The 27,761-nt window shown below is 37.8% G+C and overlaps 1 long non-coding RNA gene across 3 annotated transcripts in view; it reads right to left on the bottom strand.

Moving 5' to 3' along the window:
• Positions 1-12,276, bottom strand: part of LOC134730607 (uncharacterized) — a 42,686-nt gene extending 30,410 nt beyond the window's left edge. The window contains exon 1 of one of the 3 annotated variants that reach the window (XR_010112464.1): positions 30-12,276. This is a non-coding gene — a long non-coding RNA (uncharacterized LOC134730607). The remainder of the gene's footprint in view (positions 1-29) is intronic. The other 2 variants (XR_010112463.1, XR_010112462.1) reach the window with 2 other exon arrangements.
• Positions 12,277-27,761: the final 15,485 nt, after the last annotated feature.

Raw genomic sequence — 27,761 nt, 5'->3', positions numbered from 1 at the left:
AATATAAGCAGCTGTTACTGTTAACTTACCTGCTCAGTGATAACATGAATAAGAAGCTCTTCCCGCTTTTCACTTCATGTCCTTAACATATTGGCTTTTCATCCTCATGTTTCTTGCTCCATGGACAATGGATGTATGCTTCACTCATGTGTTCACATTCAAGGAAAAAAGAGAGTCAGGGATGGTCCCAGCCATATTCCTACCTTATCAAGACACAAAATTATTACACAAAGGACCCCTGCCCGCCACCCAGCAAATTCCACTTTATCTTATTGATCAATACTTAGCCAAATATCCATCCTACTCTATAAGGAAGATATATTACTAGAAAGAGAGTATCTGTTTTTTTTCAGCCTCCCTACTGGCAAGGAATAGGAAATTGGCAATGGATGTTGGTGTCTTTCTTGGTGCTCTTGAGGAGGTGGGAACAGGGATGCTTAGATCCATATGATGGCCTTGACAGTGCCCTTTGTCTGGCTGACTTTTGCTGACTTCATCAGCCTTTCTGGATGACTTAGGCTCATCTTGACCCTGAACAGGCTTCAGACCCCAGCCACACACTGATATCTGTGTCATCCACTGCCCAGATGGCACAGCCTAATGCCTTTACTGTGGAGTTGCTCATTCCCACTACAATAGCTGCTCATTTCCACATTACACAGAAGGAGGTGCTGAGATGCACCTTCTTCTGCCTAATCACACTGTGCTATCATGTTTATTTGTAATATGGATCTACCACTCAATTGATCTGGAGACAGCCTGCAAGTTGTGTCCTTTTAGAATAAGACAAAAGCTTCCTGGTTCTTGGAATTCCATATTTTGTCCAGTATCCCAAAGATACTCTCCCCTCACTAGCTTAGCCTTGAGTGTGTTAATGGGGAGGGCAGTGAGGGGACTCTGATATCTTCTTTCCTCAACCTCTTTCTCTCTTCTCTATCCTCTCACTCTCAAATGCCCCTCTGTAATCATTTTCTTCTTTCCTCCAGGTCACATTCTTCATCTTCCAAATTCCATTCTCATGGCTAAGCTTAAATACTAGTCAGATGGTCTCTTCTATACATGTGGTGTTTTAACTATACAGTTGATATATATACATATCACATACACATATACAGGTATGTTCACAACTATACACATATATTAGCAACTATTAAAGAAACAAAAAACTGATATGATAATTGAGTATACTGTTGTATAATTTGATTGTGAAATAGGATGGTCTACTATAATATAAGTATTATATGGTCTACATGTGAATAAAAGTGTTTCAGAAGTTTTGAACATGAAATTGTACTAAATATTCAAACTATATTAGCCAAGTATAATTTAACTGTGATGATCTAAAAGACCCTGTAGGCTCTTTTCTCATCCAAGATTATCATTACGAACACTAACTGTCATTGTGTGGTATATCTGTGAATACATTATTTAGTTGATGTTTTAGATTGACCGAATTGAAGATAAGTTAACTATACAGTTTTGCACACTTATTTTTGAGTAAATAAGTTTTAATATTAAGGTTAGCTGTCTTTTTCTCAGGGACATTTCCCTGACATATCCAACTAAATTATATTTTTCATTTATATGCTCTTATTGCACGCTATATTTGTTCTTTGTATCATTAATCATATTGTAATTGAATAATTGTTTATGTAACTGTTTAATATTAAGCTCTCCTATTCCACTGTAAATGCCACAACTGTAGGGACTTTATATGTCTACTTCAGCATTTATTCCTATCATCTAAATGCAGTGCCTGGCACTTAGTAGCTATTTGGTATATATTTTTTGGCTGGATAAATAAGAGGTCAAATAGGTTAAGAAATGAGAAATGTCACTTGAATTTAATAACAAACATGATGACAGCAATTTCAATGAAGTAATGGGAAAGACATGAGACCACAGATAGGTAAACACTGCAAAAAAGCACTGAGGAACCAGAAGGAAAACCAAAGCCAAAGTTACTAACTTTATCTAAAATGACAAAATCTTTGTCTGTTTATTATATGTTATTTTAATTAAAAAATTAAATCTAAAGTATCAGGCAAAAAATTACTAAATTATTTTTATTAAATTGACCATTAACACATCTCTGAGAATCAACACAGAGAAGACCTTTATAAGTGGCAGATTCTCTTGTGATATTAACCTCTTTCAGTTTTGCTTGCACACTTGTTTTGAGCTCTCCAGAGTTTGGCAGCTAAAAGGACATACATACACATAACAGAATAAGTTAATATGTTCAATTTGGTTACTATGAACAAATTGAAGATGTGCCATAGAAACTGTCATTTGGATATTTGAATAAAACTCCCACTTAAAATTGGGTTAAGATTTTTCTTTCAGGATGCTATATGCACATTTTATTTTCTTTCTGTCCTGACAGAAAGGACACTTCTTTGTATGTTTCTTCTCTGCCTTTAAAGGTGATTTTATTATTTTAAGTGTCTGTTTTAACCATCATGTGAAGTTAAAGACAAGAATGGAATGACCTTTAGTTTCAGAGCCATAAATATTTCAAAAGAAATAGACCTTTTGAGTTCAGGAAAGGTGTGTCAGATGAACAGGTGTCACTGTAGGTTAATGAGTTGGCTTTCACCACCAGCCACCTGGACTGTAATTTGGGTTGGGTCACACATGTGCATGAAGTTGGCCAATTTAATCCTGGCTCTCTTGGAACTGCCTCCATATTAGAAAGCCATCAAACAAACAGTCCACTCTGAACCTTATCATCAGTCTCCTAAAGAAAGATTGGGATTGAAATGGCAAGAAAATTAAAGCCCAGGTCCTTCGGCAGGCAGTTGGCAGGCGCACAGTTTTCTCTCTATACAGTGCTTCTCATTAACCAGCTAATGAGTCCTTAGCGATGACTGAGTGACTCAACTGAAAACAGAACAATGATAAGTGAAAGGGAGTTGTAGAGACACACGTTCAGAAAAAAAAAAAAAAAAATGTACCAAGCTAAAAACAGAAGTAAATTACATCTTTAGTTAACAAACATGGGCGTGTGGGGTGTTTATGAGCAGAGAAGAGACTGATCAGTGTAATCTAAGAACGGCACAGGATTGAGGTATGAACAACTTCTCTAAAAAACCAATAGAATTTAAATCCATCAGGGATCTTGCAAAAGGCATATGGTAAAGAAGCTGTCCAGCCATTCTCTTCCTGTGATTCTTTTTATGTGACATTCACTTATTATTTATGACTGTGCTTAAGGAAGCCATCTGGTAAAGTTAGTCATAAACTACCTGCTCCTCTCTGTTTTTTTCTTGAGTACTTAGTCATTGTATTACCTTTTACACAGTCCTTGGCTCATGCATACATTTCACAGACTACCTTCTTTATGAGGTCAGAATGAAGCAGGCCACAGGCTGAAGTCCTGAAGTTACCTTTATTGGTATTTAATTGTGGGCTCCCATCTCATCTAACATCCTGCTGCCAGGTGTGGCAGAGAGTGACGGCACCTCAGAAGCACATCTCTACCAGTAAATCTTGATCACATTTATGCATCTTATATTTCTGTCATTACTGTGTTTCTAAAGTGTCCTTTTCACATGGCCATTTTATTGCTCCTTTTGAGTTGCCAAAGTTCTCTGACTTCATCTCTCAGTGCCAAAAAAGGCATTATACTATTCTGTTGGTCTTATCATCTTCCAGAAAACAATAATGGCTTTGTTGTATGCCTTTAGTTAAATGTGTTCATTGTGCCAGCAAGACAGGAGTTAGGCATGTCTTCTAGTACAGACTTAAGTCTAACTAGAGAGGGTTTTGGCCTCCTCTATTCTCTATCCCAGGCCCAGTTTTAGAATTGATTTCCCCTGCTATAGAGCATACATTTGGTGAATTTTATTTCTAGACATTAAATTCTTCTTAGGCTTACTTGTGTATACTTTCAAAATGTTAAGTAGTTACAAATTTGTTTTTGTTTAGCCCTTTAAAAAGTAGCCCAGGATTAAAGTAATGAGATGAAACTAATACAAACTGAAGGAGATATGACAATTTGAGGTATCTTGGGAACTTCGTTTTAAGTCATTGCAATATTTATAGAATATTTCCACAGATAAGAAGAAATGCTTAGTTACTTCAGATGACCTAGGATGGACGAAATAGTTGTAAACACTTTAAAAAATATTATTGGAAGAAAATTTCTATGTAATTTAAAGCTCATATATATAAACATTGCCTTTTGAATATGTCAATTTCTATCTCCTCCTGGATTTGCCTTTATGAAATGCCATCTTTTTTATTTAGTTCAGTTATTTGAATATTACTATGACATTGGGGGCAGTAGTAAATGAGACTGAGTTCCACCAAAATCTGTTCTTCCCTTTTGCCATGAAAATAAAATTGTGATTGAGTCGAAACCTCTGAACTAGGTTGTATTTCTCAGCCTCTCTAGCAGTTAGATGGACAAGTTCTGGTTAATAGAATGTGAGCAGAAGTGATGTGTCTGGGTCTGGAAATTAAAACATTCAGCAAAACTCATTAAGACGTTTTCTGTATGTGGCAGGGGTCCAGCTTCATTTGTATCCCAGAGGATGAGGGAGCAATTAGGTTGCAGGAATCTATCTCTGAATGACTGCATATAGCTGATCTGTCCCACCCATCTGAGCTATTTACTTCCACTCTGTTACACAAGAAAGACACTCATTTCTGCATTTGTTAAGCCACTGTATTTTGGATCCTTTTTGTTACAGGAGCTCATCCTCAAATACAACAAACACAGTTGTAACCCCATTTAATCAGAAAATGATATGTGTTTGTTATGTTAAAGTTCATGTGTGCTTTTAAATTTTCAGTAGCAAATAGGCTTTGAAAATGTTACTTCTCTAATTGGAGCTAGAAACACGAGTGTATATTTTAATTTTTTTCATTTATATGTAATATAAATATTTCTCATTTACTATCAAGTGCTGATGAGGGTATGAGGAATCTTGGAATTTCATAGTGTGAAATGTAATTGTTGTGGTCTTTTTGGAGTTATTTAGTGGTATCTTTTGAAAACAAAAAATTGTATCACTTTTTGGTTCTACTTAGTGAAATCTGTCTTACAGAAATATTTGTACACATGCAAAAACATGCATGTAAAAATACATGAATTTCAAATACATTTTTGTAATAGAAAAAATAGAAGCAATGTAAACACCTATCAATACAGTGATGGATACATAAATTATGAAAAATCTATGCTATGAGATCCTTGTTAAGAAAGATGAGGAATGTTCTGATATGAGAAAATAACTAGGATGTAGTAAGAACAAAAATACGTTGCAGAACAGTGTGCAAATTATGACATCATTTAAGTACAACTGCCTGTGTGTATGCACTGTGTTTCCTAGTGTGTATGTGATCTGAGAAAGAAACCGAGGCTGAGATAATAGTGCAATTTGCCTTTGTATTCCTTCATTTTCTTCAGTATCCAACATATAATGGAAGCCAGATGTTGACCCAGATATAAAGAGTTTCATCCTTTCTATTATCCAGTGTGTAATAAGCGACATCCACATGAATAAATACATCTGTGAGATACACAGGACAGGCATAGGAAGACAGTGCACCAAGGTTATCTCTGGCAAGGAAAAGGGGATTTGCAGCATAGATTGGAACGTACAGCAGAACTATCACTTTTCAATTCAATATACTTCTCTGTCATTTGGATTTTTAAATATATCCCATGACTCCTTGACTCAAATATAGCATAACATTAAGAACCACAAAATATTTAGAGTGTTTGAGGAAAATTTATGCACCATAGGAGCTTTTTAAGAGTGTCAGATGCTAATGTTGCTGTGGGATTTATCATCTGAAAACCATGAGCATCAAAGAAATTAGTCTTAATCTAAAAGGAAGGCTCTGGATCAGAAAGAAATTTAAATAAAAATAGAAAATATTACTTATACTCTTTAAGCAACTTTTGGACTTTTTCTGTGAGAACACTGCAGCTTCCCTGTTGGTAAACTTGGGAATAATGAAGAAAGCCTCATGGGATGAGTGAGAGCTTCTAGGATGAAAGTAGTAACTATGGCTGGGAGATTATTGTTCCAAAGAGAATTGAAGCCAACACAAGGTTAAAAAGCTGGCAAGCCCTCTAATTGTGACTTTTGAAAAATGAGGCTCTTTGCAAAAAAAAGGCAGCGGATACATGTTAAGATGTTAGATTTTCAAAGAATGCATATATGAGTAATCTTAAGATGAATGATAATGCTCTGAAGATTGTTTTCCAGAAATAAAAGTTAAAGTGTAATTATATCTTAAACTATTGTTTTAACCATGTAAGAATTTTTTTTTCTTTACTGAACTTTGTGGTGGTTTTAAAGATTTTATTCTGGGAAGTCTATAAGATGAACACTTCTGAGAGCAGAATTCAAAAGTTTGGAAATTCATAATCAGTTATATTAAATTAAATACTATTTTAAATAGTCTTAAACACTAAGTTAATTAAAATAATGCCTAAATCTTCTTTTTCTCATCTAATAATATTATGGGTGAGTATATTAAAACAATTCTAAAAAACTAAAATAAAGCTTATACCTAGTGATTATTCCACAGACTAATTTGGAAAATATCAGTGCTTGGCGTGAATGATTCTGTTCTCCCAAAGCATTCAGTTGAGTAGTGACAATCAACCTGTAGTTTGGAATGTACCAGTACTTAAAAGGAAAACATATTCTTAGAAAAAGCAATCATGCTGTCAGGCATATATTCAACATATAATCATGGATCTCTACATGGATTTACGGAAAGAAGTGAAATAAACTGTAGATCTTCTTCAAAAGGGAAAGAGTATTAATCAAATATTTATAATATGAAAAGCACTATAAGTAATACTATCAAAATGCCTTGGAATCACAAAGAAAAGGCTTAAAAATTCCTCTAAGTTCGCAGTGGTTTCACAGAGGAGGTGACACTTAAACCGTTTTTAGGAATGTCTAGGATGATTTCTAAACATGGAAAGGGACAGGTGAAGTAAAAACAACAGTACATGCATCTAACATGCTTAAATACATGGGTAAATGCCATAGGGTAAAAACATGAGATTATAACAGGATAATATTTTGAAAATAAGAATTTTGGCCGGGCCCAGTGGGAGGCCAAGGCGGGTGGATCACGAGGTCAGGAGATGGAGACCATCCTGGCTAACACGGTGAAACCCCATCTCTACTAAAAATACAAAAGCAAAATTAGCCAGGTGTGGTGGCGGGCGCCTGTAGTCCCAGCTACTCCGGAGGCTGAGACGGGAGAATGGCGTGAACCCGGGGGGCAGAGCTTGCAGTGAGCCAAGATCGCGCCACTGCACTCCACTCCAGCCTGGGCGGCAGAGCGAGACTCCGCCAAAAAAAAAAAAAAAAAAAAAAGAATTTTTCAGAAAGAATACAAACAAAGTTTTTGGGCATATAACAAACAAAGGTTTTGGGCATATAAAATAGGATCTTGCCAACAGACAATAGATTTGAGAGAATAAAAACTATAACTTCTTTTAATTTTCATTTAACATCAAGCGCTGGGCCTGAGAGATGTTGTAGTTTTTTCTCACAATGTCAACCTCCGCCTCCTGGCTTCAAGCGATTCTCCCACCTCAGCCTCCTGAGCAGCTGGGATTACAGGCATGCGCCACTACAGCCAGCTAATCTTTTGTATTTTTAGTAGAGACGGGTTTTTACCACGTTGGTCAGGCTGGTCTCGAACTCTGGACCTCGTGATCCACCCACCTCGGCCTTCCAAAGTGCTGGGATTACAGGCATGAGCCACTGTGCCTGGCTGAAAAGTCTCTTATGACCTAGGTTCAGAACTCACACACGTTTCACTTCAGCTGCAGTATATATACCAAAATGAGTCACAGTGTCAGCCCAGATTTAATGAGTGAAGAAATGAACTTTATGTCTTAATGGAAGAGGCTGCAAGTTTGCATTGCAAGATCTTGAAAAAAAGTGGAATAATTTGTGGTAATTTTCACAATCTACCACAATGAAGTAGTGTTATTTCTCCCTATTTTATACATGACAAACTAAGACTAGAATGTTGCACAGTGACTAGAACAAAGTAGACATTCAATAAACATTATAAAATAAAATAATAAAGTTATGAATGAATTGAATGATTTAATTAGTACATATATAGATAGAGCTATGATTTGGTCCTGGATTGTCTGTCTCCATGTCCTGATTCTTTCCCATTACTTTACATTGGCTCCTAAATATAAATTTAAACAACAAATAAGAGTTAACAAATAACATGACAAATTTCAGTAAAATCAAATTGTGCCCAGCTGTAGACTCCTGTTGCTGGCCATGATAGAGGTTCATGTGACGTAATTGTTTTAAGACATTGGCTAACAGACAGCACAGGACCATGATCCCTAGGATAGGGATAGATAAATAAATGAGATAAACTCTACAATTGCTCCAGTTTGCTGCCTAGAAATAGTTTTCAGTCTACAAAGCTAATTGGAGAAATCCAAACAGAGCCTGGCAGTCTTCCTAAGTTCGAGATTAGAATTAAAGAAAGCCAAGATAGCAAGAATTTGCAGAAAAGAGTGCTGAAGAAGAGAAGCTGCACAAAGAAAAAAACTCCAAAGATCTATGGAAAAATACCATTGAGTTTCTGGCTGATCACAGATCTATGACTGCATAAAAGGAAACTGCCCAAAGCCAGGGAAATAATCCCTGAAAAGCAGTAGGCTGAACAAGTCATGGAGCTCAAATAGAGCTGGGCATGAACATATTTCCACCAGCCAGAGTAGAGAGATTTCATAATATATAGGAAATTGGGTAGAGTTCCCGAAGGTACTGCCTTAGTAGCAGAATGAAATTAGCTCAAGACAAGCAGCTTCTGTTGAAAACAAAGCCCTAAGAAAGCTGAAAAAGAATTCTACAAAGGGATTAAACTGGTTTCAAGTAAATTCATTAGACATCAAAACAAAATTTAACAACCTTTAATGAAATAAAAAACAGTATTTAATAAAAAAATTCACAATATCTAACATCCTATGAAAAATTACCATCATGCAAAACCCAGGAAAATATTTAATTAATAAACAGAAAAATCAATAAAAAGAAATAGACCTACATAGGACAGAGGTGATAAAATTAGCAGACAGGTACATTAAAACAGTATTATGAGTATTATTAAAATAATACTCTACTTTGTAGAGTATTATTTCAGTCTACTTTGTAGACTGAAAACTATTATTAAAATAATACTCATAATCTGTTGTATGTTTTTAAGAAGCAGAAAAATATTAAATGATATAGAGAGAAATGGAAGATATAAAAAATCAAAATGGCTCAAATGAGATGAAGAAAAGCAATATTTGAAATTTAATAACATATATCAAGTGTGATTATGTATGAATATAATGGCAGAATATAATGGCAGAAAAAAAAATTGTTAACCCAAAACAGTTGACATATATACATATATAAACTATCCAAAGTGAGCTCAAAAGAGTAGAACAATTAACTAACTAAAAAGATACCTCCCAAATAAACAGCAGAGTATCAGTGACCTGTGAAACAATATTAAGTGGTCAAGCATTTGTCCAACTGGAGTCACAGAAGTGAAAAGTTAAGAGAAAGACACAAAATATTTAAAGAAATAATGGCCAAAAAAATTTCCAAATATGATAAAGCCTACAAACCCAAAGATTCAAAAAACATAATGATTCCAAATCAAAACAAACAGAAAGAAAATTGCACAACCATGCATCACACACAAAGTACTGAAAATCAGTGTTTTTAAAAAAATCTTAAAACCAGCCAGAGGACAGACATCGAACTAGCTTCAGGAGTTCTTTTTTTTTTCCATACACCAGTGACTCCTCGAATGCCAATGAGACAGAACCCTTCACTCCCCTGGAAAGGGGGCTGAAGCCAGGGAACCGAGTAGTCTGGTTCAATGGGTCCCACCCCCACAGAGCACAGCAAACTAAGATCCACTGGCTTGAAATTCTCACTGCCAGCACAGCAGCAGTCTGAGATCAACCTGGGACACTTGAGCTTGGCGCGGGGAGGGGTGTCTGCCATTGCTGAGGCTCAAGTAGGCGGTTTTCCCCTTACAGTATAAACAAAGCCCCTTGGGAAGTCTGAACTGGGTGGAGCCAACGGCAGCTCAGCAAGGCCTCTGAGGCCAGACTGCCAGATTTCTCCTCTCTGGGCAGGGCATCTCTGAAAAAAAGGCAGCAGCCCCAGTTGGGGACTTAAAAATAAAACCCCCATCTCCCTGGGACAGAGCACCTGGGGGAAGGGGTGGCTGTGGACACAGATTCAGCAGACTTATACGTCCCTGCCTGACAGCTCTGAAAAGAGCAGAGGACCTCCTAGCACAGCGTTCAACCTCTGCTAAGGGTCAGACTGCCTCCTCAAGTAGGTCCCTGACCCCCTTGTATCCTGACTGGGAGGAATCTCCCAGTATGGGCCAACAGACACCTCATACAGGAGAGCTCTGGCTGGCATCTGGCAGGTGCCCCTCTGAGACGAAGCTTCCAGAGGAAAGAACAGGAAGCAGTCTTTGCTGTTCTGCAGCCTCCACTGGTGATACCCAGGCAAACAGGGTCTGGAGTGGACCTCCAGCAAACTCCAGCAGACCTACAGCAGAGGGGCTAACTGTTAGAAAGAAAACTAACAAACAGAAAGGAAGAGCACATCCACTCAGAGTCCCCATCCATAGGTCACTAACATCGAAGATGAAAGGTAGATAAATCCACAAAGATGGGAAGAAACCAGAGCAAAACGGCTAAAAATTCCAAAAACCAGAACGCCTCTTCTCCTCCAAAGGATCACAACTCCTCACCAGCAAGGAAACAAAACTGGACTGAGAATGAGTTGGATGAATTGACAGAAGTAGGCTTCAGAAGGTGGGTAATAACAAACTCCTCCAAGCTAAAGGAGCATGTTCTAACCCAATGCAAAGAAAAGAAGAACCTTGAAAAAAGGTTAGACCAATTGCTAACTAGAATAACCAGTTTAGAGAACATAAATGACCTGATGGAGCTGAAAAACACAGCATGAGAACTTCGTGAAGCATACGCAAGTATCAGTAGCCAAATCGAACAAGCAGAAGAAAGGATATCAGTGATTGAAGACCAACTTAATGAAATAAAGCAAGAAGACAAGATTAGAGAAAAAAGAATAAAAAGGAATGAGCAAAGCCTCCAAGAAATATGGGACTATGTGAAAAGACCAAATCTACATTTGGTTGGTGTACCTGAAATTGATGGGCAGAAGGTAACCAAGTTGGAAAACATTCTTCAGGATATTATCCAGGAGAACTTCCCCAACCTAGCAAGGCAGGCCAACATTCAAATTCAGGAAATACAGAGAACACCACAAAGATACTCCTCAAGAAGAGCAACCCCAAGACACATAATCATCAGATTCACCAGGATTGAAATGAAGGAAAAAATATTAAGGGCAGCCAGAGAGAAAGGTCAGGTTACCCACAAAGGGAAGCCCATCAGACTAACAGTGGATCTCTCTGCAGAAACCCTGCAAGCCAGAAGAGCATGGGGGCCAATATTCAACATTCTTAAAGAATAGAATTTTCAACCCAGAATTTCATATCAAGCCAAACTAAGCTTCATAAGTGAAGGAGAAATAAAATCCTTTACAGACAAGCAAATGCTGAGAGATTTTGTCACCATCAGTCCTGCCTTACAAGAGCTCCTGAAGGAAGCACTAAACATGGATAGGACAATAGATTAATCTTAAATGTAAATGGACAAAATGTCCCAATTAAAAGACACAGACTGGCAAATTGGATAGAGTCAAGACCCATCAGTGTGCTGTATTCAAGAGACACATCTCACCTGCAAAGATGCACATAGGCTCAAAATAAAGGGATGGAGTAATATTTACCAAGCAAATGGAAAGCAGAAAAAAAGCAGGAATTGCAATCCTAATCTCTGATGAAACAGACTTTAAACCAACAAACATCAAGAGAGACAAAGAAGGGCATTACATAATGGTAAAGGGAGCAATTTAACAAGAAGAGGTAACTTTCCTAAATATACATGCACCCAATACAGGAGCAGCCAGATTCATAAAGCAAGTTCTTAGAGACCTACAAAGAGACTTAGACTCCCACACAATAATAGTTGGAGACTTTAACACCCCTCTGGCAATATTAGACAGATCAATGAGACAGAAAATTAACAAGGATATTCAGGACTTGGACTCAGCTCTGGACCAAGCAGGCCTAATAGACATCTACAGAACTCTCCACCCCAAATCAACAGAATATACCTTCTTCTCAGCAACTTATTGCACTTATTCTAAAATTGACCACATAATTGGAAGTAAAACACTCCTCAGCAAATGCAAAAGAACTGAAATAATAAACAGTCTCTCAGTCCACAGTGCAATCAAATTAGAACTCAGGATTAAGAAACTCCCTCAAAACCACACAACTATATGGAAACTGAACAACCTGCTCCTGAATGACTACTGGATAAATAATGAAATGAAGGCAGAAATAAAGATGTTATTTGAAACTAATGAGAACAAAGACACAACGGACCAGAATCTCTGGGCCACATTTAAAGCAGAGTGTATAGGGAAATTTATAGCACTAGAAGCCCACAAGAGAAGACAGGAAAGATATAAAATCTACACCCTAACACCAAAATTGAAAGAGCTAGCAGAGCAAGAGCAAACAAATTCTAAAGCTAGCAGAAGACAAGAAATAACTAAGATCAGAGCAGAACTGAAGGAGATAGAGACACGAAAAACCCTTCAAATAATAAATGAATCTAGGAGATGGTTTTTGGAAAAGATCAACAAAATAGATAGACTGCTAGCAAGACTCATAAAGAAGAAAAGGGAGAAGAATCAAATGATGCAATAAAAAATGATAAAGGGGATATCACTGCTGATCCCACAGCAATACAAACTACCATCACAGAATACAATAAACACCTCTACACAAATAAACTAGAAAATCTAGAAGAAATGGAAAATTGAATCCCTGAATAGACCAATAACAAGTCCTGAAATTGAGGCAGTAATTAATAGCATACCAACCAAAAAAAGTCCAGGACCAGAAGGATTCACAGCTGAATTCTACCAGAGGTACAAAGAGGAGTTGGTACCATTCCTTCTGAAACTATTCCAAACAACATAAAAAAAGCAAATCCTCCATAACTCATTTTCTGAAGCCAGCATCATCCTGATACCAAGCCTGGCAGACACACAACAAAAAAGAAAATTTTAGGCCAATATCCCTAATGAACATCAACGCAGAAATCCTCAATAAAATACTGGGAAACTGAACCCCGCAGCAGATCAAAAAGCTTATCCACCATGATCAAGTCAGCTTCATACCTGGGACGCAAGGCTGGTTCAACATATGCAAATCAATAACCGTAATCTATCGTGTAAACAAAACAAATGACAAAAACCACATGATTATCTCAACAGATGCAGAAAAGGCCTTTGACAAAATTCAACAGCCCTTCATGCTAAAAACTCTCAATAAACTAGGTATCGTTGGAACGTATCTCAAAATAGTAAGAGCTATTTATGACAAACCCACAGCCAATAGCATACCGAATGGGTAAAAACTGGAAGCATTCCCTTTGAAAACCGGCACGAGACAAGGATGCCCTCTCTCAACAATCCTATTCAACATAGTACTGGAAGTTCTGGCCAGGGCAATCAGGTAAGAGAAAGAAATAAAGGGTATTCAAATAGGAAAAGAGGAAGTCAAATTGTCTCTGTTTGTAGATGACATGATCATATATTTCCCCACCACTCAGCCCAAAATCTCCTTAAGCTGATAAGCAACTTCAGCAACGTTTCAGGATACAAAATCAATGTGCAAAAATCACAAGCATTCCTATACACCAATAACAGACAAACAGAGAGCCAAATCATGAGTGAGCTCCCATTCACAATTGCCGCTAAGAGAATAAAATACCTAGGAATCCAACTTACAAGGGATGTGAAGGACCTCTTCAAGGAGAACTACAAACCACTGCTTAAGGAAATAAGAGAGGACACAAACAAATGGAAAAGCATTCCATGCTCATGGATAGGAAGAATCAATATTGTGAAAATGGCCATACTGCCCAAAGTAGTTTATAGATTCAATGCTATTCCAATCAAGCTACCATTGACTTTCTTCACAGAATTGGAAAAAACTATTATAAATTTCATATGGAACCAAAAAAACAGCTCACATAGCCAAGACAATCTTAAGCAAAAAGAACAAAGCTGGAGGCATCATGCTACCTGAATTCAAACTATACTACAAGTCTACAGTAACAAAAACAGCATGGTATTGGTACCAAAACAGATATATAGACCAACAGAACTGAACAGAAGCCTCAGAAATAACACCACACATCTACAACCATCTGATCTTTGACAAACCTGACACAAACAAGCAACGGGGAAAGGATTCCCTACTTAATAAGTGGTGTTGGGTAAACTGGCTAGCCATATACAGAAAACTGAAACTGGACCCCTCCCTTACACCTTATACAAAAATTATCTCAAGATGGATTAACTACTTAAATGTAAGATGTAAAACCATAAAAACCCTAGAAGAAAACATAGGCAATACCATTCAGGACATAGGCATGGGCAAAGACTTCATGTCTAAAACACCAAAACCAATGGCAACAAAAGCCAAAATTGACAAATGGGATCTAATTGAACTAATGAGCTTCTGCACAGCAAAAGAAACTATCATCAGAGTGAACAGGCAACCCACAGCATGGGAGAAAATTTGTGCAATCTGTCCATCTGACAAAGGGCTAATATCCAGAATCTACAAAGAACTTAAACAAATTTACAAGAAAAAAAACAAACAACCCCATCAAAAAGTGGGCAGAAGATATGAATAGACACTTCTCAAAAGAAGACATTTATGCAGCCAACAAACATGAAAAAATGCTCATCATCACTGGTCATTAGAGAAATGCTAATCAAAATCACAATGAGATACCATTTCACACCACTTAGAATGGTGTTCATTAAAAAGTCAGGAAACAACAGATGCTGGAGAGGATGTGGAGAAATAGGAACACTTTCACACTGTTGGTGGGAGTGTAAATTAGTTCAACCATTGTGGAAGACAGCATGGCAACTCCTCAAGGATCAAGAACTAGAAATACCATTTGACCCAGCGATCCCATTACTAGATATATACCCCAAGGATTATAAATCATGCTACTATAAGGACACATGCACACGTATGTTTACTGCAACACTATTCAGAATAGCAAGACTTGGAACCAACCCAAATGTCCATCAGTGATAGACTGGATTAAGAAAATGTGGTACATATACACCATGGAATACTATGCAGCCATAGAAAAGGATGAATTCATGTCCTTTGCAGGGACATGGTTAAAGCTGGTAACCATCATTCTCAGCAAACTAATACAAGAACAGAAAACCAAACACCGCATGTTCTCACTCATAAGTGGGAGTTGAACAATGAGAACACATGGACACAGGGAGGGGAACATCACACACCAAGGCCTGTGAGGGGGTGGGGGGTTAGGGGAGGGATAGCGTTAGGAGAAATACCTAATGTAGGTGATGGTGCAGCAAACCACCCTGGCACGTGTATACCTATCTAACAAAAACTGCACATTCTGCACGTGTATCCCAGAACTTAAAGTATAATAAAAAATAAAAATAAATCAGCCAGAGGAAGGGGAAAACACATTATGTACAAAGGGAAAAAGATATGAACAACTGCAGACTTTTTGTCAAGAAGTAGGCAAGCAGAACACAGTGGTATAACATCTTCAAAGATTTGAAGAAAATTGTAAGCCTAGAATTCTATAGTATGTAAAATTATCTTAGCAAATGAAGATTTAATAAAGATATTTTCAGACCAAAAGAACAAAAATTAAAAGCTGAAAAGAATTTATTGTCATCAGTCAGGCACAAAAAGAAATATTAAAGGAAATATTCAGGCAGAATGAAAATTAGAAACTAAAATCTATAGGAAAGAATGAAAAATGCTGCAAAGAGTAAACATGTGGATAAATGTAAAGTCTTTTAAAATTATTTTTCTCATTTGCCAATTTCTTTAAAATATAATTGTTCAAGCAAAAATAATAGCAATGTATCTTGGGGTTTATAACACGTACAAGTAAAATGTATGACTATAATAGCAAAAAGGTTGGAATGGGGAAAATGAAAATACACTACTATAATATTCTTACACTATATATGAAGTGTTATAGTATTATTGTTGGAAGATAGACTAGAGTAAGTTGAATATGGGTACTCCAAACCTTAAAACAGCCATTAAAAAACAAAAAACAAATCCAAGAATTAGCACTAATAAACCTTAAAAGTGAAAGAACAAAGTAAAATATACCATTTAGGCCTAAGCAGAAGAAAGCTAAAATAGCTATATTAATTTCAGATGAAGGTGATTTTTAGAATGAATGAAAAATGTTACCGGGAATAAAGATGGACATTTTATAATCATAAAGGTATTTATTCATCTAGAGAATGTAATCCTAAATGTTTGCATATCTAATAAATATACAAATACATTAGAATTCTAAAGTATATGAAGCAAATATTAATGGAACTGAGAAAAGAAATATAAAAATCCAAAATTATAGTTTAAAGATTTTAGAAGTTTTCTCTCAGCAACTGATGGTAGAATGATCATACAGAAAATCAATAGGTTATACAAGATGTGGACAGCACTATCAACCAACTTAATCTAACAGATATTTATAGTATACTTTCTCACACAACAGTAGAATACACAATTTTTCAGGTAAACACTTAGCATTTACAAAATAAACTATATTCTGGGCCATAAACATGTCTCAGTACATTTTTTAAAGATTAAATTTGTATAAAGTGTGTTCTCTGACCACAAGATAATTAAACTGGAAATTAATAACAGAAAGATATTTTTTAATCCCCACATCTTTAGAAATTTAAAAAGCTGCTTCCAAATAACCCATGGGTCAAAGAAGACATCACATGGAAAATTTACAAGCATTTTTAACTTAATGGAAATGAAGATACATAATATTAACATTTATGGGAGGCAGCTAAAGCAGTGCTTACAGGAAAATTTATAGCATTGTATGATTATATTAGAAAAGAAGTTCTGAATCAATGATCTAAGCTTCCACCTTAATATGCTAGAAGGAGAATGCAAGTTAAACCCAAATAAAAGAGAAGAAGACAATAATAAAGGTAAGAGCAAAGGAAAACAGAAAAACAATAAAATAAATGAAGCTAAGTCCCAGTTTTTAGAAACAACTATTCCCAGCCCAAGATAGCCAAATGAATTCAACATCCTATAGAGTGCAGTATCAAATCATCTTCATACGAGCATTATTATTAATTACAAAAACATCCTCGGTCATAGGGAGACAACATTCTTACTAGAAAACATTTTTCTTCCTGTTTACAGAAAACCTGGCAGATATAAGGAGACTCTCTCTACCTAGCCTGACAGCAAAGTGTGGTGATTAGGCAAATGAAGCTGTATTTAGAACACTACTCTGCTAAGTATGAGTTGAGAGGAAAAGCTCAGTCTGCACCAGACCCATGTCAGCAATAAGTCTTTGCCAGTAAAATTTGAAATGAAACATAAAAGTCAGTTTTGGTTTTTTATCTTAGACCCAAAGTTGAAAAAAATATTACCCTCAGCCTCTGTGCAAAGAAAGCTTCTTGCTTTGAAAACAACTTAGAGAGATGTTACATTTGTCTCATTTATTTTTTAAAACTGAGAGAAAGTTTTCATTTCACAACATTATCCCCCTTTCCAAATACAAAACACAGCATGATAAACATTAAGAAAAGTATACTATCATGAGAACAACTGATGTTGTAGTTGTAAGAACCTTGCAGTTGATCATGGTAAAGTGATCAGATGTCTTAGGTTTCATTGTCATCAGCTGCTGTGGTGACTAAGTGTTCAAAACTGTTGGTCCTCCTCTAGAACAAAATAACCTTTTTTCACACATGCTATTTTAGATCTTTCCATTAAATACTGCTTGTGAAATGACTTATTATCAGATACTCCAGATGTAATTCCTTTCCTGACCACACATAGTTTACTCTGAAAAATGCTGTAAAGAGCAAATTCATTGAATCTATATTTCTTCAGTTGAAAAAACCAAGCTGTTACAATTTCTCAGTGATGTGTGGTGGTTGCATCTGTAACAGTTCATAACCAAAGGAAAATTTGGCAGCTCAGTGGTTGCACAATTCATACTTAACCATTGGATAAATTAAGTATTTTAGTCTTGAATTCCAGTGTGGCCTAAGGAATGGTAGTTGTCTTTTTTTCCAAAACTGTGGTATACATACAACCTAGTTAAGTCCCTTACACAGGGCTTAGTCATTATCCCCTGTATATTTGGAGAATGTTTTGTGTGTGGCAAATTAGTGTAAAGTCATCTTTGTTTGGTTTCTTCCAAGCTGTAATTCATTAAATTCTCTATCAGTGAGCTGTTCCACTTCTTCAGTCTGGGAAAAGTCTTTTTCAGACAGTCATCTATAATTTTGGCCATTCCTTTTCTTTGCATTAGTACAATTCAATAAGTCATGAAACACCACAGAGGGGTACATCCACACTAAGCAGCTTCAAAGCCAGAAAGACTATGACAAGCTTTCCTTGGACTCTTTTCCACTCTCTATTCCAGATCCCATGGCTTTCCATGCTAGGAACCTAGCAATGGCACCATTAACTCCTGAAAGGAAAAGTCCTCCTGTCAACCTGAGAAATTACCCAAAAGTACCCTTTGCTAAAAAATTCTAATTGCTTTCTGTAGTCCAATACACAATTTGACATGCCAGGAGACCATGTTGCAATATCTTTTGAGGCTGAAAGAAGGAAACTCAATGAAAGAATTCTATATGAGGTGTCAATGTATCACTAATGTGAATAAATCAAATTAAATATTTCAAGAATGGGGGTCTTATGGTTAAAAATAGTATTAAAAATAAACATTAACACATGAAACATAAACTTAGATTTTTAAAATTTTGAATGTTTATAAAATTGGATGCAAATAGCCAAATTAATTATGTAATGAAATTATATAATATCAAATGATGTAGTTGCATTAGTCTGGGTTATATTACCAAAAACTAGGAAGCAATTATAAGAATGAGAAATGGGTTAGGGAAAGAATAAAAATATGCAGTATTCTTTAAAACACTCCTTTCAGTCTTGACATCAGAAAGAACTTTAGAGATCTTTAACTTAAAAGCGTGCTTTAAAGTTTAAAGGCATCACAAGAACAGTTTCAAATGCAATAAGAATTCTGGCTCAAGAGGACTCTGGGTAGTAATTCCAAAATCATCCTCTCAACTTCTCACTAAATAGCTTCTGAAAACAAAAATAAATAAAAATTCTTGATAACACTGAAAACAAAGGCTGAAAGACAGTCAGAATCTGGGAGGATTTAGTATTAGCTAAAAGACAGTTGGTAGAACTATAGTTTCTGACACACTCTCACTTTATGCAACAAAATTTCTAAAAATTAATAGATAGATGTTTCATGCCTCTATCACCATACATTCACATCTCAGCATTCCAGAACTGATAGCAACTGGGACACTGCAAGTATCTCTCCCTACCATTTAAAGATGCTTTCTAAACCAGAGTATACTTTGCCCAACTCCAGATACTGAAAACTCCTGGAAAACAATCAGGCATGAAATCAAAGAAAATTTCTGAATGCAGCACATCTTCTGAGGCAAGCAGTACCCATACATAAAGAGCTTGGGTAAGAAAGAATGGAGGTGCAATGCATCACTATAATATAATTTGTCAGACACTGTTATAAGTTCAGATGAACAAGAAACTAATTAGTAGGTGAAAGGATAAAGAAAAAGACTCAGCAAGAATAGAGCAGAGATATATTCTACAAAATCAACCTATATAGTAATTGGTGACTAATTCAAGAGATGTGGAGATTAAATATGGCTTAAAGCTATAGATTTGAACAGTGGTGAGAATACAGTGGGATAACTATGTAACCCAAATGGTTCCACCAAGTTACACAATGGGTGGGGAAGGGGGAAGACTAAGAAGAAAGCAACATAGGATGTTAGCAAGACGGTGGAATAAGAGGTTCCAACCCATATCGCCTTCAAGAGAAACACCAAATTTCTCAACCAATCACAGACTAGAATATCTTTGTTAGAGCCTGTATTAGTCTGTTTTCACACTGCTATAAAAATACTACCTGAGACTGGGTAATTTATGAACAAAACAGGTTTAATTGACTCACAGTTTCACATGGCTGAGGAGGCCTCAGGAAACTTACAATCATGGTGTAAGGTTAAGGGAAAGCAAGGCACTTTCTTCGCAAGGTGGCAGGATAGAGAGAGAGAGCATAGGGAACACTACCACTTTTAAACCAGTAGATCTTGTGAGAACTCCTTGCTATCATAAGAATAGCATGGCAGAAACCACGCCCATGATACAATCATCACCCACCAGGTCTCTCCCTCGACATGTGGGGATTACAATTGGATTATAATTTTGGGTGGGGACACAGAGCCAAATAATATTATTCCACACCTAACCCCTCAAAAATTTCATGTCCCTTTCACATTTCAAAGTCAATCATGCCTTCCCAACAGTCCCCCAAAGTCTTAACTCATTTCAGCAGTAACTCAAATGTTGAAGTCCAAAGTCTCATCTGAGACAAGCAAAGTCCCTTCCACCTATGAGCCTGTAAAATCAAAGACAAGTTTTTTACTTCCTAGATACAACTGGGGTAGAGGCATTGGGTAAATGTTCCCATTCCAAATTGGAGAAATTGGCCAAAACAAAGAGGCCACCATCCCTATGCAAGTTCAAAACCTGGCAGGGCACTCATTAAATCTTAACATTTTAAAATAACCTCCTTTGACTCCATGTCTCACATCCATGGCACACTGATGCAAGAAGTGCACTCCTAAGGCCTTGTGCAGCTACACTACTGTGTCTCTGCAGACCCCACAGATGCTTTCATGGGCTGACATTGAGTGTCTGTGTTTTTTCCAGGTGTACAGTGCAAGCTTTCAATGTATCTACCTTTTTGGGGTCTGGAGGATGGTGGCCTTCTCACAGCTCCACTAGGCAGTGCCCCATTGGGGACTCTGTGTGGGTGCACCAACCCCATCTTTTCCCTCTGCATTGCCCTAGAGGTTCTCCATTAGGGCCACACTCCTGCAACAGACTTCTGCCTGGACATCTAAGTGTTTCCATACATCCTCTAAAATCTAGGCAGAGATTCCCAAAGCTCAACTCTTCTGCACACTGCAGACCCAACACCACATAGAAGCCAACAAGGCTTTGGGTTTGTACCCTCTGAAGCCATGGCTCCAGTGGTACTTTGGTCCCTTTTAGCCAGGACGGGATGGAGCAGCTGGGATGCAGGGTACCAGGTCCACAGGCTGAACAGAGCAGTGGGGTCCTGGGCCCAGCCCCAAAACCATTTTTACCTCCTAGACTTCTAGACCTGTGATGGGAGGGGCTGCCACAAAGGTCTCTGGCATGCTCTGGAGACATTTTTCTCATGATCTTGGCTACTAACTTATTGCTCCTTATTACTTAGGCAAATTTCTGCAGCAGCCTTCAATTTCTCCCAAGAAAATGGGTTTTTCTTTTCTACCTCATGGTCATGCTGCAGATTTTCTAAACATTTATGTTCTGTTTTCCTTTAAAATAAATTTCCAGTTTCAGGTATTCTCTTTGTGAATGCATATGACCAAACACTTTCAGAATCAGCCAGGTCACTTCTTGAATGCTTTGCTCTTTAGAAATTTCTTCCACCAGATACCCTAATCATCTCTCTCAAGTTCAAACTTCCCCAGATCTCTAGGGCAGGAGCAAAATGCCACCAGTCTCTTTGCTAAAGCATGGTAAGAGTAACATTTGCTCCATTTCCCAATAAGTTCCATCTGAGACCACCTCAAGCTTGACTTCATTGGCCATCCATGTCATTATCAGGGTTTTGATCAAAACCATTCAACAAGTCTTTAGGAAGTTCCAATCTTTCCCTCATCTTTCTGTCTTTTTCTGAGCCATCAAGATTGTTCCAACCTCTGCCTATTACCCAGTTTCAAAGTTGCTTCCACCTTTTCAGGTTATCTTTATAGCAGTGCCCCACTCCCAGTGCTAATTCTCTGTATTAGTCTGTTTCCACAATCCTATAAAAATACTACCAGAGACTGGGTAATTTATAAACAAAAGAGGTTTAATTAATTCACAGTTCTGCATGGCTGGGGAGGCCTCAGGAAACATACAATCATAGTGGAAGGCAAAGGGGAAGTAGGCCCCTTTTTCACAAGGCAGAAGGGGAGAGAGAGAGCACACAAGGGAAACTGCCACCTTTAAACCATCAGATCCATGAGAACTCTCTATCATGAGAACAGAATGGGGGAAACCAACCCCATGATTCAATCACCTCCCACCAGGTCCCTCCCTCAACTTGTGGGAATTACAATTCAAGATGAAATTTGGGTGGAGACACAAAGCCAAACCATATCAGAGCCCCAGAGTTTAGCTGAGAGGTTCCAGTATTCCAGTAAAACAAAAAATACGAGAGCAGACTTGTTGAAAGAGGTGAGAAGAACAGTTTCACTCTACATGTCACTCATCCCCCAAGGAAGCCTAGCTTTATTCTAAGAGAGATCACTTTGGTTCATAATTGCTTCCACAGGGGAAAATGAAAATTAACTGAGCATTTGGCTCCTTAACCTTATGGGACACTGCCCAAAAGTCCCACTTAGGCCTCATCCCACCCAGAACACTGAGGGCATTGGCAGCACAGCTGAATAGTCTGGGACCACTGAAAGCAAGGAGAATGGACAGAAGTACATAGCAACCTGCACAATGCTCAACAGCTGGCCATGAATCTTGCTAAGCAGCTCACAGACTTCACCATGTGGCATTCCTCTGTAGACAGCACCTCATGTGTTTCCACACACAACACACATGAGTTCCAGCAAAGAGCATTTGGATCTCAACAGCAGGTACAGATCTTAGTAGCTGGCATGATTCTGCTGGTTTGAAAGAAGGTACAAACTTTAACATTTCAGGGCACTGCTCTAGGGAAGCTAAACAGGATGCTCTTAGCACCAGGCCTGGCTTTATAAAACTGGAGAAGGCACACAATCCTAAAACTTTCCTTCTGAGAAGGAACAAAAGGAGTGAAGCAGGAAAATCCATAGAAAAAGTCTGCGTGTCTACCAGAATATGTAGAAGGACTTTTTCTCCCAAAGCCAGTCAATAAAGACTGGAGGAGGTGAATACTTTTTCAAATGCAAACATGGCAATGCAGAGCTTCAAGGAACAAGAAGAATCAAGGAAATGTGACAGGACCAAAGGAACAAAATAAAGTTCCAGTGGGTAGTGGCTGACCTTAAAAAATTGGAGATCAAAAATTGTCTGCCAAAGAATACAAAGTAGTCACCTTAAAGAAGCTCAGTGAGCTACAAGAGAACACAAATAGACAATTAAACAACATCAGGAAAATAATACATGAATAAAATGAGAAATTCAACAAGCTTATAGAAGCTATAAAAAAGAACCAAATAGAAATCTTGGAGCAGAAGAATACAATGTCTGAAATAAAAATTTTATTAGAGAGCTTTGATAGAAGACTTAATCAAGTAGAGGAAAGAATTAGCATATTCAAAGATAGATCATTTGAAATTATCCATTCAAAGGAACAAAAAGAAAAAAATAATTAAAAGAGTGAAAAAGGAAAGCTGGGAACCGTTCATGGGACTACAGTGCACCAGAACTCATTCCTGGCCATCAGTGGTTCTGGGGGAAGAGGTGAGTTGAACTGGTAAGGAGCAATCCTATCTCACCATGGACTCTGGAAATCAGCAGGAAGAGACCCCTCAACCACCACAGACACATCAGTTGATGGGGTGGTTGAGGCTGCTTAAACAAATGGCAGGGGTAGCAAGCCAATTGATATGGATCCCAGAGGGTTTGGTATAGGAGTGCCTGTAATAAAGCATGGCCAGGGAAAACCATCCCCCTAAGCTCAACTTGCTCCCATAGAAGACTTTAGCCATAGGAAAACTTCCAGACCTGAACTCTGCAGGGTGGCCTTACCCATGAGAGAGGGTCAGTCTGACACAAGCAGCTCTTGGTCTGCCGGTCTCTCCTGGGGCCCCAGCCTGGCCATCCCTGCTTGCAGATCAGTCTCAGGTGCTCTGGGATCCCACACCATAGCTTCTGTGCTGGTGAATTATGCTTGACCAGCAGAGAACTATAGCATGGTGGCCCCTAAAGCCACGCAACAGCCCACACATTCTTTCTTCATATTGCAGCTTCCCCCAGACCCATGGCAACTCCCCACATCACTTTGCTGGTGTGTATCTGTGCCTGTGGGTTTTGCTTTCCTTGCCCTGTCAGCACGTGAGAGTGCAGCCTGTCCCACCTCCCCCAAATGATCTCCATTGCAGATGAAGTCTTGGCAGGCAAAGAGCCAGCCAGCCCTGCTGCCATGAGCATCGCGCTCTCATGCTAATTCTGCACAGAGAACAGCAGATTCTGCCCTGACCTGAGTGACCACTCTTGCTTGTGAGGCACAGAGAAGGCACTCGGACCTGCACCTGCCAGTGCCACACCCAACTGGAGCCAACATCGCCTCCAGCAAAACTGCGCACACAATCACCAGAAGTGGCCCCCAAGCTGTATTGCCTCTGCTACCGTGATGAACACCCACAGAGAGGCAGGAACCCCGGCACCCACTAGCACTCTGCTGCAGCTGCCCTACCACTGCAGCTGACCCATGCAAACAAGGATGGATTCCGCTGTCACCACACTATGAAGCACTTTGGTTAACACCACCTATCACAGTGTAGTGATTAGTGATCCAGAAGCATTTTGGGCCTTTCCCCAGCATAGTGGATTCCTAACCTCAAGGAGCCAGAAAAGAAAGGCAGGGCCCAATACAAGAACACAGAGTTAGAGCACACAGTTCAGCAGTTGGAAGCTGAGTGTTGGCTCCCTAAATTCTTCCAAAAACAAAGCCAGTTGGCCGAATCCACCTTTTACCATAATCAAACCCTCAAGGTCAAAAATAGGATAAAAGAAAAAAAATCCATCCTAAGGTAAGCAACCTAAAAGATTGAAGGTAGATAAACCCACAAAGGTGAGAAAGAATCAGCACAAGAACCCTGACAACTCGAAAAGCCAGAGTGCCTTCTTACCTCCAAACAACTGCATCACCTCTCTAGCAGGGGTTCTGAACCAGGCAGAAATAGCTGAAATGACAGAAATAGAATTTAGAATATGGATAGGAACAAAGATCATTGAGCTACCGAAGTATGTTGAAACCAGATCCAAGGAAGCTAAAAATCATGTTAAAACAAACGACCTGATAGAGGTGAAAAACACAATACAAGAATTTCATAATGCAATCACAAATATTAATAGCAGAATACATCAAGTGGAGAAAAGAATCTAAGAGCTTGAAGATGAGCTCTCTGAAACAAGACAGTGAGACAAAAAAAGAAAAATGAATGAAAAGGAAAAAACAAAACCTCCAAGATATATGGGATTATGTAAAGAGATGGAATATAAGACTCATTGGTGTCCCTGAAAGAGATGGGGAGAATGGAACCAACATGGAAAACATACTTCAGAATATTATCAAGGAGAACTTTCCCAACCTAGCTAGAGTGGCCAACATTCAAATTCAGAAAATACAGGGAACCTCAGTAAGATACTCCAAAAGAAGATTATCCTCAAGACATAATTATCAGATTCCCCATAGTTGAAATAAAGAAAAAATGTTAAAGGCAACTAGAGAGAAATGTCAGGTCACCTACAAAAGGAAGATCATCAGACTAACAGCAGACCTCTCAGCAGAAACCCTACAAACCAGAAGAGGTTGGGAGACAATATTCAACATTCTTAAAGAAACTTCAACCCAGAATTTTATATCTGGCCGAACTAAACATCATAAGTGAAGGAGAAATAAGATCTTTTTCAGACAAGCAAATGCTGAGGAAATTCGTTACCCCCAGACTTGCCTTACAAGAAGTCCTGAAGGAAGCAATAAATATGGAAAGGAAGGACCATTACAAGCCACTACAAAAACACTGAGGTACACACTGACACTATAAAACAACTGCATAAACAAGTGTGCAAAATAACCAGCTAACATCATGGTGACAGAATCAAATCCACACATATCATACTAATCTTGAGGTAAATGGGCTAAATTCCCCAATTAAAAGACACAGAGTGGCAAGCTAGATAAAGAACCAAGACCCACTGATATAATGTCTCTGAGAGACCCATCTCATATGCAGTGACACACATAGGCTGAAAATAAACAGATAGAGAAAAATCTACCCAGCAAATGGAAAACAGAAAAAAAGGAGTTGCAATCCTAATTTCAGACAAAACAGTCTTTACACCAACAACAATCAAAAAAGACAAAAAAGAGCATTACATAATGGTCAAGAGTTCAATTCAACAAAATCATCTAAGTATCTTAAATATATATGCACCCAACACAGGAGCACCCAGATTCATAAAGCAAGTTCTTAGAAACCTTTAAAGAGACTTAGACTCCTACACAATGACAGCGGGAGATTTTAACACCCCACTCACAATACTGGACAGATAATTGAGACAGAATATTTAGGGCCGGAACATAGTACAGCATCAAATAGACCTGATAGGCATTTACAGAACTCTCCACCAAACAAACAAACAAAAAAAGCAAATAAAAACCCAGAATACCTAAAACTTAAAGTATAATAATAATAAAATTAAAAAAAATAAAAATTAAAATTAAAAACCCAGAATATACATTATTCTCACCACCACATGGGACAACTGTAAATTGATCACATAATCAGAAGTAAAATACTCCTCAGCAAATGCAAAAGAATGGAAATCATAAGAAACAATTTCTAGGACAATAGCACGATCAAATTAGAAATCAAGACTAAGAAATTTACTCAAAACCATACAATGACATGGAAGTTGAATAACCTGCTCCGGAATGACTTTTGGATAATTAATGAAATTAAAGCAGAAATCAAGAAGCTCTTTGAAGCTAATGAGAACAAAGTTACAAAGTACCAGAATCTCTGGGATGCAGCTAAAGCAGTGTTGAGAGGGAAATTTATAATACTATATGACCACATCAAAATGTTAAAAAGACCTCAAGTAATCAAGCTAACATCACAATAAAAAGAACTAAAAAACCAAGAGCAAATAAGTCCCAAAGCTAGCAGGAGACAAGAAATAACCAAAATCAGAGCTGAACTGAAGAAGATTGACATACAAAGAAAAAAAAAAAACCTATTCAAAAGATCAATAAATCCAGAGACTGGTTTTCTGGAAGAACTAATAAAATAGGTAGACCCCTAGCTAGACTAAGAAGAAAAGAGAGAAGACAAATACACACCATCAGAAATGACAAGAGGGATATTCCCACTGACCCCACAGAAATACAAATCATCTCAGAGAATATCATGAACACCTCTACGCAGATAAACTGTAAAATCTAGAAGAAATAAAAAAAAAATCCTGAAGAAATACACCCTCCCAAAACAGAACCAGGAAGAAATTGAATCTCTGAACAGATCAATAACAAGCTCTGAAATTGAGTCAATAACAATTATACTACCCACCAAGAAAAGCCCAGGACCACATAGATTCACAGGTGAATTCTACAACATTTACAAAGAAGAGCTGGTATCATTCCTATGGAAACTAGACCAAAAAATTGAGAAAGAAAGACTCCTACCCAACTCATTCTATGAGGTCAGAATTATCTGGATACC

The sequence above is a fragment of the Pan paniscus genome, chromosome 5 (genome assembly GCF_029289425.2).
Source record: "Pan paniscus chromosome 5, NHGRI_mPanPan1-v2.0_pri, whole genome shotgun sequence".
In the NCBI taxonomy this organism is placed as follows: domain Eukaryota; kingdom Metazoa; phylum Chordata; class Mammalia; order Primates; family Hominidae; genus Pan; species Pan paniscus.
Note: the sequence above shows the minus strand (reverse complement) of the source record. Positions and strands in the feature narration are given on the sequence as shown.